Here is a 5,752-nt window from a genome sequence, read left to right on the forward strand (position 1 = left end):
GATATTGCACAGATCAGAGCTTCTGGATGAGCAGATCTACGGTCTTTAGGATCTGAGATCTCTAAAGTAAAAAGATGTAGATCGAAAAATATTGCTGATGAAGGAATGAGACCGTAGAATGATCGGAGATGAAGTAGCACGGTAACTAGCAGGTGATGAAATGAAGAAGGAATGGAGAATATGATCGGAAGTTACAGATCTAGCCAGAGCACCGATGGATCGGCCGGAGATCTGCTGGAGAAGACGATCGGGAAGAAGATGGTTAGGAAAAAACGAGATCTGAAGGATCTGTGATCTGGTAGAGAAAATGATGGAGGTTGAAAGAGATTGATGACTTCTGGCAAGGATTCGCCGGAGAAGAACGGGTTGATCGGAGAAGATCGGAAGAAATAGGTTTGGGTGAGATCGGTTTTCTCTCTCTATTTCTCGCTCTCTCTCTCTCTCTAAACGAAGATTTCTCTTTTTTTTTGTCTAAAAAAAACAGAGAAAACCGATATTTATAAGAGAAAAATGAGTGTTGATATTGGCACCCCCAGATTTGATGAGTGCGCGGTTGCGCGGAAATTGATAGGCGCACGATTGAATCGTGTCCTATTCAGAAGCAGCTTGGCACCGTTCCAGGATAATTCACCCCCCTTCTGCGAACTTGTACTACGACTTTGCTCAATCCGTTCGCTAGGCAAACGCGCTCGGATTTTGACAAAATTTTGCGGGGAGCTAGATGAGACCCTAACCTAGCTTAGGGTGAAGTTTGGGACCCTAATTGATTGATTTGATTGAGTTTTGCTCAAACTTGGAAAGATTAGGACACAGTCAAAATGGGATGTCTACACTTTCGTTCGGGACTTCAACTTCACTCTAACAATCTCATAGTTCTTAAACAACAGCTCAGCTTGAGGCGCAGCTGCCTGCATATGAATATCCTGTCCTTTTTCAAAAGCCTCCCATGCATGCATGTTGAGTTGCTTAAACTCCAATGCCTGCGCGCTGACTCGGTACTGGTTATCACCCTGAACGATAATACAGTCAAGGGATCAATATAATAAGCACATTTATTTAATAATAACAATTATATTAACTTTACCAATCAACCTTATAGAGGTATCTAACAGCAAGTTAAAGGTTTCTGCAAGGCACTCACTTCATAGAACTTTTCATTCGGGTCACTATCTGGAAGAGGATCCTCACGCATAGACTGGGCTTTTGGATCATAAAAAGCAGAATTGACATCAAGATTCAAAAGGTATTTTGCTGTGTCCTCTCGGATTGGCAAATTCCTCGAAAAAGAAAGAAACACGGTGTCAAATACAGGAACAGTAACGCGCTAAAATAAGATGAGTAGAATAAGCGGTTCATATTGGTTAGGGCTGCAACTCAGGTCGGGCGGGTCGGGTTTTGGAGAACCCAACCCTACCCGAGAAATATCTCGGGTCGGGTCGGGTCGGGTTTTTTTTCGGAAAACCCACGATTCCCAAACCCGGCCCTACCCATGATGAATCTCGGGTCGGTTCGGGTCGGGTCGGGTTTTTTCACGTTGACGCAAATTTTTAAGGAAAATTCTTGTTTGGCAAGGCAACTCAACTCATAGAAGCAGAAATTACACTCACATTACACTTGAATCAAACAATGATGTAATTACACTCACATCACACTTGAATCAAACAATGCTGTAATCAAACAATGTTGTAATTACAATCAAACACTTGAATCAACTCAACTCATAGAAGCAGAAATTACACTCACATACAGTAACAGTGGGTGCGTGGGTTTTCACTTTTAACTTTGGGATAATTACATTTACACCCCCTCTAGTTTCTGACAGATCCACTTCCACCCCTATAGTTTAAAACGTGACAAATACACCCTTGTAGTTTCAATTTGTTTAAGGTTTGCCCCCTCAGCTGAAGGTTCGTCCATAGATTGAAGGGTTAGGATAATCCGATGGAGCTGATTTTTTGGGCACACCATATCTATGTCAGGACCCATCAAATGAACGCTTTGGATCATCCAAATAATGTGGGCCCCTACCCGAATCCAAACACTACCAAAAATCATCCAAATAATGTGGGCCCACATTGCTTGGATGATCCAAAGCGTTCATTTGATGGGTCCTGACATAGTTAGGGTGTGCCCAAAAAATCAGCTCCATCGGATCATCCTAACCCTTCAATCTATGGACGAACCTTCAGCTGAGGGGGCCTACCTTAAACAAATTGAAACTACAAGGGTGTATTTGTCACGTTTTAAATTATAGGGGTGGAAGTGGATGTGTCAAAAACTAGAGGGGGTGTAAATGTAATTATCCCTTTAACTTTTAACTAACAATAGAAAAAAATGTACATACTATAACTTATGTAACTCGGGTCGGGTCGGGTCGGGCCCCTTCAAACCCGGCTCGACCCGAGATTCATGCGGGCTTTTGAATGCTGAACCCGGCTCGACCCGAAACCCATGAAACCTGAACCCGACCCAGGCTATTTTCGGGTCGGGTCGATGCGGGTCGGGTTTTACCCGGCTCGAGTTGCAGCCCTAATATTGGTGAAGGCCAAATTGTTTCATGGGATTTGCTAGGGACCATCGCAGAAGGCATTTCGCAGACCGGCTGTTGCATGAGAAAGAGTGACCTCAGATGAATTAAATGAATGAGACAAAATCTGAGCCTATATGGCTGCTTTCTCATGCTACAGCTGGTCCACAAAAAGCCTTCTGCGATGGTCCCTATCAAATCCCTTAATATGTCGATTTTCAATGTAAAAGCATGATTTCCAAAAAGAACTACTATAAGATTACCTGACTGTTCCCTCGCTCCCACCACCTGTGGTTGGCACATGTTTTTCCACCTTTGCAAAATCCATCTGTTTGCTTTCATCCACATTTGCTTCATCAACCTTCAACGAATCTTCATCATCATCCTCACCGTCACCATCCTGGTTATTGTTTTTCTCCTTTAACTTTTTTAGTTGTTGCTCCTTCAGGTACTTCCTCCGGGCTTCATCCCTTTCCTCGTATCTTTCAATTACACGAGCATAAGTGGCTGAGTCATACCCATTCCAACGTTCACGTTTTCCATCGTAATCAAGTTCAAAAGTCTCTATTTTCTCATCTGGTGCTATGTGCTTATTTGTCCAGTTTGCTCCCAATTTCTGTGGCCTCTCCGAGCATGACTTTGCAGTATGAGTCACTTCCCCGCAGCTACAAAACAAAAGGAAGAAATTCAAGTGACTTGTGAATTCCAAAGACATAAATAACATTACACAGATGTGATTCTTGACAGGCAGATAGCAGCATAGAGCCCGGCTATTACCATTTTATCATAAAGGCAGATCAAATGTGTCCGTGCGTGAGAGAGAGAGAGAGAGAGAGAGAGAGAGAGAGAGAGAGAGAGAGAGAGGGCAGATCAAATGAGAGAGAGAGAGAGACCCAGACTCCACTTACTTTGCACAAGCACCCTTTCTATATTTATCAGCCTGATAAATTTTTGCACCTCAGTCATACCAAGCCTTTGAATAGCTTGGGTCTGATTTCCATTTCCTTTGATGTTTCAAACTCTAATGAACAAAACAGAACAAATATCACGATCAGCAATATGAACATTTAAGTTCCACCACATGTAGGTAAAGAGGAAGCATGCAAAAAGATACTTACTGGTCTCTCTGCATTAAGATATCAAGGAGCAGATGACATGTACTGAGGGATATGAGGATTAATTTCCTTCCTATCTTCATCAAGTTCGGCTGGCGCAAGCCCAGCTTTACGAGCTTCCTCCAATTCTAGTTGCTTTCGATGGTCCTCTCGTGATTTAAATGCCACTGCAGACATCAGATCAGTAAAATAAATATGATGGAAATTATAGAACAGAATAGGGGGGGAAATAAATTTAATTCCAATTCTCTTTCATTCCTTACACAAGAAGTATTCCCAAGTAGAGAAAAGTAAGACAATCAATCTATGATACTTGGATATTTCAAATACCAGAATACCAAAAATGGGTAGTCAGATAAAGATATGTGATATGCCTGAGATAAAATGGAGAATCCTTTTTTCTTTATCTTTTCTTTTCAACAATCTTTTATTGTTTCCCACCTTTTTTTAAGGAAATATAAGATGTATTGATTCTCTAGAAAGTCTACACAAAATCGGGGACAAGATGGCCCCCACTAGCCAAAGCAGTACAAAACAAGATGTACACTAAGCGAACACAATACAGTTCTACAGTGAAATGTCTTGGCATACAACTAAGGCCTCCCTTTCCGCACCCTAAGTTGCAAGAAGATCCACTGCACCATTTGCGCTTATTGCAAATTTGCAATCCACATAAAGGATACATCCATCTCATAGAATTGAATTCCACACTTACAAAATAATGTTCCCAAATCTTCATTGGCGGACTTCTTTTAATGGCCGCGTAATTGTATTTGCCATATCACCGCCCACTAATCAACTTCTTTTTTATGCCCACATAATTGCATTTTCCTGATCAGCTTTCCACCCATAATTCTGAGACCTCCGCTTCATTTGAAGCTTTGAGTTTAACTACAAATCTACATGGATTTTGGATTATAAAGTATAAACCTACTATTTAGAATCTAGAGTGAACCATGGCAGCATTTTTTGGTAGGTAAGCTGGCTTGAACACACAATCTCATGGTTGAGATACAAAGCACCTTCCCAAGATAAGCACCTAAGCCTCACAGCAATTGCGCCCTATTTGTGAGTTTTTTTAAAGAAAATGTAACTTCAGCAGCAACAATGTTGGGGATAGATTTCAACATTGTACTTTTACAGCTGAAACTAATCATTGAAATGCCCATTTATTAACAGTTATTGTTTAGAACATCCCAAGAACCTGATTGTTGCCATATCACACTTCACAATCACATATCAACTAAGAAACGGAAGGGAAAGCATCAAAGATACAAAAAATACCAAGTATACCAATCATACATAGAAGAAAAGTGGGGCACCATGGTTCCAAAGTTGGTTTGAACCTACTATTACTATTACAGATCCGCCCATGTGAATTGAGAATAACTGAAAATGGGAAATTTTAGCCAGTCCTTGAATAAAATCCCAAAGTTTCAGTTGATACATATATAAAAGTAACAAGAGGGGGAAATCCAAGTTGGAAATAAGGCACCACTTTAAAGTAGAAGGGGGGCAAACAATTACGTCCAACTCAGAATAACATAACTAATGGTAAGAAATTTTCAAATCACATCATAAACCGTCCAAACCCACCCAGTTGTTGTTGGAACAAATGCACAAAATAAAATAAGATATTACCCGAAACAAAACAAGAAAGAACCAAGACTTAGAGGCGCGTAAATGCTTTTTGAAGATAGTTGAAGCCTCTCCCACATGCAAACGGAAGACAACTATGGCAGCACTATCTCCGGGATTCAACCAAGCCCAGATTCCCTGTACATCCAAGAGAGTTGCACTTCTCTACAATGGATCATGTATCCACCCCCGATCGATCAAACAAGTGAAACAAGTTTTTAGTCAAAATGACTTTTCTCTTTGAAAATCAACTCTTTGAAAAGGATTGCATTTTTCATACTTCTCACTTCTTCAAAACCTCAACTATTTCTCTCTTAATAGAAGCTATCCCAAAAGACTCTCCATTTTTTGACTTACGCTTAATGAGAGAACTCAAGGCATTCAACTCAAATGAGAAAACCAAAGAGTCACCATTAATGAAATACAAAGAGTCACCAAGAAAAGCTAACTCTTTTGTCCTTTTGTGAATGAC

The 5,752-nt window shown here is 40.7% G+C and overlaps 1 pseudogene; it reads right to left on the bottom strand.

Annotated features, from left to right (window-relative positions):
- Positions 1-827: 827 nt before the first annotated feature.
- On the bottom strand, positions 828-3,819 carry LOC143858812 (pre-mRNA-splicing factor SLU7-like; annotated as a pseudogene).
- Positions 3,820-5,752: the final 1,933 nt, after the last annotated feature.

The sequence above is a fragment of the Tasmannia lanceolata genome, unplaced genomic scaffold (assembly GCF_043159265.1).
Source record: "Tasmannia lanceolata isolate RefF3 unplaced genomic scaffold, GAP_Taslan_0.1 ptg000026l, whole genome shotgun sequence".
In the NCBI taxonomy this organism is placed as follows: domain Eukaryota; kingdom Viridiplantae; phylum Streptophyta; class Magnoliopsida; order Canellales; family Winteraceae; genus Tasmannia; species Tasmannia lanceolata.